Source organism: Gossypium hirsutum, chromosome A10 (genome assembly GCF_007990345.1).
Source record: "Gossypium hirsutum isolate 1008001.06 chromosome A10, Gossypium_hirsutum_v2.1, whole genome shotgun sequence".
NCBI classification, from domain to species: domain Eukaryota; kingdom Viridiplantae; phylum Streptophyta; class Magnoliopsida; order Malvales; family Malvaceae; genus Gossypium; species Gossypium hirsutum.
Genome location: NC_053433.1, coordinates 3,825,172 through 3,837,368, shown reverse-complemented (window position 1 = coordinate 3,837,368; position 12,197 = coordinate 3,825,172). Strand labels below are relative to the sequence as shown.

At 32.2% G+C, this 12,197-nt stretch overlaps 1 long non-coding RNA gene across 1 annotated transcript; it reads left to right on the top strand.

Moving 5' to 3' along the window:
• Window positions 1-10,429: 10,429 nt before the first annotated feature.
• On the top strand, window positions 10,430-11,433 carry LOC107935903 (uncharacterized). The gene is made up of 2 exons (XR_001694300.2): window positions 10,430-10,747; window positions 11,089-11,433. It is a non-coding gene; the product is annotated as an uncharacterized lncRNA (long non-coding RNA).
• The last annotated feature ends 764 nt before the right edge of the window (window positions 11,434-12,197 follow it).

The following is a 12,197-nucleotide window of genomic DNA, read 5'->3' as shown; positions in this document are numbered from 1 at the left end:
GAATTCAAAGAAATAACTTTTCATTACTTCCCACGAGAAGAGAACCAACTGGCTGATGCCCTAGCCACTTTGGCTTCAATGTTCAGAGCAAGTAGAGAAGCAGAAATAATGCCCTCAAAATGAGCATATACGAGGTCCCTGCACACTGTTGTAGCATTGAGAAAGAAGTAGACGGACGGCCTTGGTTCCATGATATCTTAGAATATATCAAGAATCAAAGGTATTCCGAACAAGCGAATGAGAACGATAAAAGAACAATTAGAAGAATGGCAGCGGGATTTGTTCTTGATGGGGATATCCTGTATAAAAGAGGAAAGGATCAGATGCTTTTGAGATGTGTGGATGATGTTGAAACCAGAAAAATACTTGAAGAGGTCCATGAGGGAATTTGCGGAACGCATGCCAATGGTTTCAATATGGCCAGAAAGATCATGAGACTCGGTTATTATTGGCTGACAATGGAAAGTGACTGCATCAATGTTGCCAGAAAATGCCACAAATGTCAAATCTACGGCGATAAAATTCATGTAGCCCCTTCACCCCTTCATGTCATGACTTCTCCGTGGCCTTTTTCTATGTGGGGCATGGATGTCATAGGGCCAATTTCTCCAAAAGCTTTAAATGGACATCGATTCATTTTTGTGGTTATCGATTACTTCACAAAATGGATTGAAGCCGCTTCGTTTGCCAATGTGACGAAGACTGCAGTGTGCAAGTTTTTGAAAAAGGAAATCATTTGCCGTTATGGTTTGCCTGAAAGAATCATCTCAGATAATGCCACGAATCTGAACAATAAGATGATGAAAGAAGTGTGCGAGCAGTTCCAAATAAAGCATCATAATTCCTCGCCCTATTGCCCAAAGATGAACGGGGCTGTTGAAGCAGCTAACAAGAACATTAAGAGGATCATTGGGAAAATGACTGAGACATATAAAGATTGGCACGAGAAACTTCCATTTGCTTTGTTTGCATATCGCACATCTGTGCGAACATCTACGGGAGCAACTCCTTTCTCTCTAGTCTATGGAATGGAAGCTGTGCTACCTATCGAGGTTGAGATCCCCTCTCTGCGAGTATTGATGGAATCAAAGTTAGAAGAAGCAGAATGGGTTCGAGCTCGATATGATCAGTTGAACCTCATTGAAGAAAAACGTCTAAGGGCAATTTGTCATGGGCAAATGTACCAAAAGAGAATGATCGCAGCCCATGACAAGAAGGTACGACCAAGAGAGTTCCATGAAGGAGAACTCGTTCTAAGAAAGATTCTCCCAATACAAAAAGACCTACGAGGAAAATGGGCACCAAATTGGGAAGGACCATACGTTGTAAAAAAGACATTCTCAGGAGGAGCTTTAATCCTTACCGAGATGGATGGGAAGGAGTTACCGAATCCGGTGAATTCAGATGTGGTGAAGAAATATTATGCTTAAGATGAAAACCCGAAAAGGGCATCTTAAAACAAAAAAAAAGGGGGATCAGGGCGAAAACCCGAAAAGGGCGTCTTGATTAATACAAAAAGATTAGGATGAAAACCCGAGAGGGCGTCCTAATGAAACAAACCTGGCGGTCGAACGGTAGGTCAAGTAGTGAGACTACAGTATTTGAAGCACTTCTGAAAGCTCAAAATTTTCTACGCAAGAAGCCATGCTCGAAAAGATTATTGATTGAGGAACGTGGAAGAGTTCATGTGTTGAATATCTAGAGCATTTGTATCCGTTGTATACGACCTTTTCTTTCTTTTTGACATTTTTACTCTCATTGGTTAACTTTCTTTGTTTGCCACATTTGAAATAAAAGAATATGAGATATCCTTTTGTCCCTACCTGACCATTCTCATGTATCTCATTATGTGTTTATTTAATGATAAATAGTGAAATGACATGCTCTAAACAAAAGAAATGTCAAGCATTACCCGGATAAGAATTTGATAAGTGCAAGATCTTCAAAGCAAGAACAAAGTTTAACCAAGGGCAAAAAGGTGATATCTGAGAAACGTCGATTACTCGTAAAGCTCGAAGACAGGTATGAGGCCTGAAGAGAAGGTCGAGAATCAAAGCAATGAACGCAGATCCTCAACAATCGTGGCTAAATGGACATACGACAAACATGCTTAAGGAGCACCGCATAATCATGTAGGCATAAAAGCATTTAAGACAAACATGTGCATATAATGATACATGGCATATACAGGTACTCCAACAGAGCAAGAAATCTTGAATGAGAGTCGCACTGAATCAAAGGAAAAGATACCCGAGTTCTACCAAAAGACTGGTTTTGGGTATTTTAATGTTTAATGTTCATGCTTTCCAAAGAAAATCAACTCATATCACGAGAGGTGAGTTGAGCCTTTTAATTTCTGTTTTTCAAAAATCAACTCATATTGCGAGAAGTGAGTTGAGCCTAGGGGCACGCCAAGGTATTTTTAGTTTATGTTTTAAATTGACTCATATTGCGAGAGGTGAGTTAAGCCTTTTAATTTATGTTTTTCAAAATCAATTCATATTGCTAGAGGTGAGTTGAGCCTCAGGACACGCTGAGGTAATTTTAATTTCTGTTGTTAAAAAAATCAACTCATATTGCGAGAAATGAGTTGAGCCTCAGGACACGCTGAGGTAATTTCAATTTCTGTTTTCAAAATTCAACTTATATTGCGAGAAATGAGTTGAGCCTCAGGACACGCTGAGGTATTTTCAATTTCTGCTTTTCAAAATTCAACTCATATTGCGAGAAATGAGTTGAGCCTCAAGACACGTTGAGGTAATTTCAATTTCTGTTTTCAAAATTCAACTCATATTGCGAGAAATGAGTTGAGCCTCAAGACACGTTGAGGTAATTTCAATTTCTGTTTTCAAAATTCAACTCATATTGCGAGAAATGAGTTGAGCCTCAAGACACGTTGAGGTAATTTCAATTTCTGTTTTCAAAATTCAACTCATATTGCGAGAAATGAGTTGAGCCTCAAGACACGTTGAGGTATTTTCAATTTCTGCTTCTCAAAATTCAACTCATATTGCGAGAAATGAGTTGAGCCTCAAGACACGTTGAGGTAATTTCAATTTCTGTTTTCAAAATTCAACTCATATTGTGAGAAATGAGTTGAGCCTCAAGACACGTTGAGGTAATTTCAATTTCTGTTTTCAAAATTCAACTCATATTGCGAGAAATGAGTTGAGCCTCAAGACACGTTGAGGTAATTTCAATTTCTGTTTTCAAAATTCAACTCATATTGCGAGAAATGAGTTGAGCCTCAAGACACATTGAGGTATTTCAATTTCTGCTTTTCAAAACTTAACTCATATTGCGAGAGATGAGTTGAGCCTCAAGGCACGCTGAGGTATTTTCAATTTCTGCTTTTCAAAATTCAACTCATATTGTGAGAAATGAGTTGAGCCTCAAGACACGTTGAGGTAATTTCAATTTCTGTTTTCAAAATTCAACTCATATTGCGAGAAATGAGTTGAGCCTCAAGACACGTTGAGGTAATTTCAATTTCTGTTTTCAAAATTCAACTCATATTGCGAGAAATGAGTTGAGCCTCAAGACACGTTGAGGTATTTTCAATTTCTGCTTCTCAAAATTCAACTCATATTGCGAGAAATGAGTTGAGCCTCAAGACACGTTGAGGTAATTTCAATTTCTGTTTTCAAAATTCAACTCATATTGTGAGAAATGAGTTGAGCCTCAAGACACGATGAGGTAATTTCAATTTCTGTTTTCAAAATTCAACTCATATTGCGAGAAATGAGTTGAGCCTCAAGACACGTTGAGGTATTTTCAATTTCTGCTTCTCAAAATTCAACTCATATTGCGAGAAATGAGTTGAGCCTCAAGACACGTTGAGGTAATTTCAATTTCTGTTTTCAAAATTCAACTCATATTGTAAGAAATGAGTTGAGCCTCAAGACACGATGAGGTAATTTCAATTTCTGTTTTCAAAATTCAACTCATATTGCGAGAAATGAGTTGAGCCTCAAGACACGTTGAGGTATTTTCAATTTCTGCTTCTCAAAATTCAACTCATATTGCGAGAAATGAGTTGAGCCTCAAGACACGTTGAGGTAATTTCAATTTCTGTTTTCAAAATTCAACTCATATTGCGAGAAATGAGTTGAGCCTCAAGACACATTGAGGTATTTTCAATTTCTGCTTTTCAAAACTTAACTCATATTGCGAGAGATGAGTTGAGCCTCAAGGCACGCTGAGGTATTTTCAATTTCTGCTTTACTAATTCTACTTTTTCAAATCAACTCATATTGCAAGAGGTGAGTTGAGTCTCAGGCCACACGCTGAGGTCTTTTCAAATTCTGTTTTTAATTTCTGTTTTTTAATTTCTGTGTTTCAAAAAAAAAAATCAACTCATATTGCAAGAGGTGAGTTGAGCCTTTTAATTTCTGTTTTTCAAAAATCAATCATATTGCGAGAGGTGAGTTGAGCCTTTTAATTTCTATTTTTCAAAAACCAACTCATATTGCGAGAGGTGAGTTGAGCCTTTTTCTATTTTTCAAAAATCAACTCATATTGCGAGAGGTGAGTTGAGCCTTTTGCAAATTCTGTTTTCAAAAATCAACTCATATTGCGAGAAGTGAGTTGAGCCTTGGCTCACGTGCTGAGCTATTTTCAATTTCTATTTTTAATGTCTAGTTTTAAATAGTCAATTCATATTGCGAGAAATGAGTTGAGCTCAGGATCACATGCCGAGTAAAGAATAAAGATTGGACAATTGAACAAAATTTAGTGCTTTTAAGTCTTTGCACTATCCTTGTTTCACAATGATACGCAAAGAGGGGCAGTTGTAAGCACTAAATTTTTGTCTGACTAGAGTTTGTGTTTAATTTTCAAAATTTCAAAAAAAAAAAAATTTAAAAAATAAAAATTGCATTTTGACACCTAAACTTTTCCTAAATTTCATTTTGACCCTTAAACTTTCTTTAAATTTCACTTAGACCCCTAAACTTTCATTAAATTTCATTTTAATCCTAAATTTTTTAAAAATTACATTTAGCCCCAAAAGTTTTGCTGCATTTACGATTTGGTCCTTCAGACAAGTTACATGATTTGGGGCACCCACTTCCAGATTTTCAGGCCATAAACATGGGTGGCTGCTCCTTCCCCACTTGCTACCTGCAAAAAAGAAGCAAAACCAACTATAAAAAGGAGTTTAAACTCCAAAAATGAGGACACCCACGAAAAAAAATAAAAAAAAAAACTTGCAAAAAGAGAGATTTTTTCGAAGGAAAAAAGAAGAAAAGAGAAGAAAAGAGAAAGAGGAGAAGAAAAGAAAGAGTACCGGCGTCGGAGGAGGTAGTGGCGGCGCAAGCGGTGGTGGAGGCTAGACTTTGAAGAAGAAGAAGGAAGAAGAAGGAAGAAGAAAAGAGGAAGAAGAAAGAAAGAAAAAAAAAGAAATAATAAAAAAATATTATAACAGTCGGGTCAACCCGACCCGACCCACCTACGACCCGATCCGACCCAGCAGCCCAAGAAAAAACAAAAAAAAAAGAAACAAGCCCAAAAAAAAATCAAAGCAAAAAAAAAGCAAAAAAAAAGAAGGGAAAAAAGCAGCACAAAAAAAAAGAGGGCAGGCCAACAATAGGCCCAATTCCAGCAGCCCAACAAGCAGCCAACAGGCCACCAGCCAGCAGACCCGCGCAGGCCAGCCCAACAAGGCAGCCCAGCAGAAAAAAAAAAAGGAAGAAAAAGAAGAAAAAAGAAAAAAAGAAAAAAGGAAAAAAGAAAAAAGAAAAAAAGAAGAAAAAGGGGGTTCAATTTTAGCAACCCGTTCGGCGAAGCTCGTGTTTTAGATTTTTCGGTAATTTTATTTATTTCTCTTTTAATTTAATGCTCGTATTTTTATGTTATTTCATTTTAATATTATTAGCATTTTATGCATTTTATATATTTTTGTATTTATATTTACAATTTAATTAAATTTTAATTTTACTTTATTTTAAATAATTTTAATAAATAAGGCAACGAATCGGTTTAGCATCGAGTCACCGAATTCATCGCTATGTTGGGTGAATATCGATGGCTTATGTTAAATTCGGGACCCGTTTTAAAAATAAAAAATGTTCAAAAATCCTCGTGTTTCAAAAAAATTTTCTCGTGTTTTAATACAACCCGATTAAATATTAAATTGAATTGGTTTGACACTAATTCGTCGATTTCATTGCCATGTTGGGGTGAATATCATCGATTCGTGTTAAATATGGTACGTTTTTCTAAAAAAAAATTCTTGTTTCAAATTTTCGAATCTTTAAAAATTACTCGTATTTTAGAAATTTTCGAATTTTCGCGTTTTCAAAAGTTTTCGTGTTTGAAAAAAATTTTCGCGTTTAAAAAATTTCTCGTATTTCAAAAATTGTCGTTTTTTTATAAATCTTCGTGCTTTCAATAATCCTCGTGCTTTTAAAAATTCTCATGTTTCAAAAATCTTCGTGTTTTCAAAATTCTAGTGTTTCAAAAATTTTCTTGTTTTCAAAAAAAAAATTTCGTGTTTTAAAAAAAATATTTCCGTGTTTTAAAAATTTTCGTGTTTTAAAAATTCTCGTATTTAAAATTTTTTTTTAAGAAAAAAATTTGTTTCAAAAAAAATGTCTTGTTTTAAAAATTCCCGTGTTTCAAAAAAAAAAGTCGTGTTTTAAGAAAATTTCGTTTTTTTCCAAAAATTTTCGTGTTTCTAAAATATTCGTGTTTACAAATTCTCGTGTTTTCAAAAATTCTCGTATTTTAAAAAAAAACTTTCGTTTTAAAAAAGAAATACCGCGCTTCAAAATTCTCGTGTGTTTTTAAAAAAAAAAAGGGGTTCTCGTATTTCAATCGGATCACGACTAAATATTAAATGGAACTCGTATTTTTGAAAATTAAGACAACATGCGTTTAACGAGATACCAATTTTGGGCGTCGCGAGGGTGCTAATACCTTCCTCGCGCGTAACCGACTCCCGGACCCTAATTTTCTCTGGATTTTGACGTGGACCTAAAATTGTCTCTTTTTTTTTAGAAAAGTTTAAAAAAAATTCTTCTAAAAAAGGATTTTATTTGGTGTCCGATCACACCTAAAAAAGATCGGTGGCGACTCCTCTTTTGTAAATAAAATTTGAAACTTTAATTTTTCAATAATCATTTCAAATAGCGCCTATTGCCAAATTTTTAGGTCGCTACAGGTACCAATTTGAGAAAAAGAGTATAATTTAGATACTATTTTGTAATTTAAGCCTATAAAGAGACGGAGGGGTGAATGCAATCTCAAAATGATAAAATTATTTTTGAAGGTTTTTTTATAATTATAATATTAAAATTGAATATAATGATAAAATTAATTTTTAACCTTTCTAGAATCTATAATTTAATTTTGGTATCTTAAAATTTTAAAAATTCTAATAATTATTTTAAAATTAGTTTTTTTTTTGTAAAGTACAAAGATTAAATTCTAATGAATTAAAGTAAAAAGCTTAACTTTTTTTTTTCATAAAATAGAAGGGTGAAATTCATAATTAGACAAAAAAAAACTCTAAACACTACATTACTGATGAAAATTCAACAATTAAAATTAGCAAAACCAACAATTTGAACCATCAATTAGTGGATGTATTTCAAGATTCTAATCAAGTTATTGATATCTAAGGATTGAACCACAACTCCAAGTATTAGAAGTAAAAATACACCACACATAATATTTTCTTATGTTTTTGTTAAAGGTTGTTTACTTTTAGCATTATTATAGTCATGTGCTTATCTTGTTCATAATAAACATTTATAAGAGAGATCACAACTCTTTTTGTTGAAATATCGCCACTTGTTATGTTTATTTAGGTAGAGTTCTTTTGATGTCTATATTGTTTTAAACATTTAGACTGTAATTAGTAAACTTAATTAAGAATATTCAAACTCATCCTCTATACGCAATGGACTACACTAGTCTCTACCAAACTTATTTTAGAATGTGTTTTGCTAGTGCATCACAAACACATGACGATAAATTATTTTACTCATTGAACTTTAAAATCAAACGTTACTAATTAAAAATTAAGTTCCCATTATCGATGTCAAATAATAGGGTTGAAATTCATTCTAATTATAGTCTAATATGTCCAAACTTTCAATTTTAAAACACACTTTTAGACATCGTATCTAAGAAATAGTCAGCATTGTTTGTGAACACAACTCTTATTCTCCTTAAAACAAATTATTACCATTCTATTTTCCTAACTTTTATCCAACTTGAATACAATTTCTAGTATAATTGGATAAAATAAATAAAGAAGGCCATCACTCTAATCCTTTAAATGGCCTTTTTAATAATATAACTAAAATTATTAGTTTCTATAATTTTGTTTGTAAAATTATTCTAAACTTTACTACACTATGGCGGTGCATATATAATTTCTTTAATTTATTCTTAATTTACAAAAAAAAATTCACACACTTATCATGTGCAAAATATACCTTCTTTTTAAGAATGTTTAATTCAATAATCAAGATTGTCGAAACCATTATCAGATCGAGTTTTGGAAAATGGGAATCGATTTTAAAAAACGAAAGCGAGAGTCGCCACCAATTTTTTTGGGTGTGATTGGATCACCTTTAAAACATTTTATTTTAAAATCATTAGTTTTGGTCCACGAAATAAAAGAACGGGTTCGGGAGTCGGTTACGTACGAGGAAGGATTAGCACCCTCGTAACGCCTAAAAATTGGTACCTAATTGATTATCAAATGTCTTTAATGTCGAAAGAAAAAAAAATTTAAGATGTAGTCCTCTTTAAAATATTTTAACTTTGAAAATTGGGATTCACTAGCGTCAAGGTATTGACATTAAGTTATCCCTTTTTTGAAATTCCTATCTCGAAACAGCAAAACGCTATATCCAATAAGTTAAGACATATTGCTTTGAAATTCCAAGATAGTGGCTTGCATTTAGAAAACCTCTAAAAACTTAAAAGGGTACTTAATTATTCGAATTCAACGAGAAAAGTGGCAACCCAATAAGTTAGGGCACTGCTTTCTCGAAATTTCCAAACACCAAGCATTGCCTTATTTGCAAAAAATCTTATTTCGAGGTAACAAATAAATGAATAAAACGAATAAAAAGATAATAACAAATAAGCTAGGAAATATTCGAGATTAAAAAAAACTAGTAATAAATAAACAATCATTATGTAAGACTAAAGAATGATAGTACAGTGAAGATAATAATAATATTAATAGTAATAATACAAATAAAAATTTTGGAATGATGTGTGAAATTATATATATATGTGAATATATAGATAAGTAAACAATATATATAGTGAGTGAAGAGTAAAAGGTAAAACAAGTGTATTTTAAGAGTAATGGGTAAAAATATAATAATAGTATAATAGTAGTAATAACGTAATAGTATTAGAAATATACGATATATAATATTGAAGGTAAATACATAATATATTCATATTAGAAATAATCATACTATTAGAAACAACTATTAACAATACTACATAAATAGATATATAGTAGTAGCATATACATGATATAGTTAAAAAATATATAAAGTAAGATAATATGGGAAATAAAAAAAAATATAAACGGTATAATATTAGGGCATATGCAAAACAATAAAAATACAATATTAAAAGATATATATATATTTATATATATAATGTATACATAATATAATATTAAAATATTTACATGGTATATACATAATAATGTAAAAAATAAACTATTAGTAATATTATAAATATATACATATAGTAGTAATAATAATATAAAGGTATTTCATATAAACAGGTATGCACGTGAAAAAAAAAAGAAAAGAGAAAAATAATAATTACAAAAGTATGAAATCAAAATAATATGTAGAAACATGTTTATTCTAAAAAGAATAACTGAAACTTAATTGAGAGAAGAAACAAAATCCAAGAGATAACTTACAAGTAAAACAAATTATTGAAACAAAATTTTAGGCTAAAATTAATTGCGTATAAATATCCGAGATCTAAAATTAAAAATGCCCCAAATCTTAAAATACCACGCAAATGGGGCAAATTGAAATAACACACAGACTGCAGGGCCAATTTAAAATAATATAAAACTTAAATATGGCCCGATTGAAGGTTAGCACAAAGGAGGGGATCAATTGCGCAAATTACCTAATTAAAGGTAACATGCATGGTCCCAAGCAAAAAAGTTGATTCCACTCCCCCATGCTACTTTGTTTTATTATTAATTAAAACTACTCCCCCATACTATTTTGTTTTATTATTAATTAAAACTATTCCCCCATACTATTTTGTTTTTATTATTAATTAAAACCATTCCCCCATACTATTTTGTTTTTATTATTAATTAAAACCATACTTTATTTTCTCTTTTTTTTATCATAAAAAAACCTTTTCTTTTAAGAAAAAAAAAACAAAAAAAAGAGTTAAAACACCACCTTACCACCCTACATTCATTTTTCAAAATAGAGAGAAGGCTCTCAACTCTCTCAACCCTTCCCCTCCTCCGGTCATCTGACCGGCCATCAACCGTCACGCCGGTCACCGGCCACCGACGACAGCGCCGCCGTCCACGGTGACCGAAAAATCTTCCGAGGCCCTTTTTCGCTTCTCTTCTCGAGTAGAGCCCGGATTTGGGGTTAAAATGACCCAAAAACCTTCAAAAATTAATGAGAAGCACCTTAGAACTCAAGAATCCATTCGGTTTCCGGTCACCGATCCTCGGCGGTGGCTTCCTCGGTCGTCCACGATGTTGGAAAACTGAACACCGGTAAGATCCTTCCCTCTTTCCCTTTTTTTATATTTTTTACAAGTTTTTTCTTTGTTAAAAATATTTGTAAAATAGATAAAACGAACGAATAGAAAGAAGATCAAAAAAATAAAAATAAGGACAAACACCTTTTGAACTTGTTTTCTCCTTTTGATTTCTCTCAAAAGTCTCTGTAATACAACTCCCTCTAATACAATCTCTTCTCTCCCCAAAATACAATCGATTCTTCCTCAAAATACCATCGATCCCCCCCTCTTACAATCGGTTCTAGTATGGCTTTTATAGCCATTTACAAACTTTATTATATATATTTGCTATCTTTTCTTCTTCTTGTATGGCAGGCAAACGGTGGTGGAGGCATGTGCCACTTGGTAGTGGTTGGAAGTGGGTGGTTGAGGCTTGCGGCTAGGGTTTCTAATTTCTGAAAATAGGTTGTGGGCTAGGGTTTCTAAGCTTTTGGGCTTCTTTTAGGTTTTAATTTTTGGGTTATAATTGGGTTGGTAGCTTTGTTTGTAAATGGACTTTTAATGGGCATTTTGATTTTTTCTATTTTTTTTTCAAAATTTGGTTTATTTATTTTAAGGCTCGGGCAAAATATGGGTTCTACAAAGATATTGTATATATTAATATGCGCTTTCATTCATCTTTTCATTATTTGGTGGATTTATAATATTATTATTACATTATTAGGGAGCCTCCAACTATTTAACTATTTGATATTTTAAATTTACTTTTTTATAGTTGATTGAGTTTTAACTTAATTAGCATATGAATTATTACTAATGCAGGAGGATGTGGGTTTGAGTGCGCTGAAGCGCATTAAAAAAAATATCATTTTTAATGAAATTACTAAAAAAAATTACATTTCTAAAAATCTTTTACTACTCACATAATTACTTTCTTTAAAGTTTATAGGCATGATAATAATATATCATTTGGAATTTATGTTTTTTTTTTAATTTTATGCCATGTGCTACTACTTATAGGTATTATACTTCATGAATAATCATCTTTGTACATGATAGTAGTGATGCAAATTTTTTCTTTAGCAATTTTCACTTTACTTGTAACAACGATGACTAATACGTAAATGATCTATAAACAATAAATGCATAATTAAATAGCAAACTTATAAGATCATTTGATAATAAATTAATCTTGATAGCTATCCACTTTTCATTGCCTAAATTCTTGGTAATGTAGAGAAATTCAAGTATTCCTTAGAGAAAATTTATTCTCTCATACTTAAAACCATATTCTTGATCAAAATCAGATTAATAACTTTTTTAATGCCCTAACCATGATATCTTTGACCAATTACCACGTATTTTGTCAATGAGCAAATGGCATTAATGGGCTAATGTCACCTATATATAAACGGTCAAATATTGCCATTTTTCTTTTGCCTCTAGTAGGTTTTTAAAAAAAAAAAATTAATTACTGAAATACA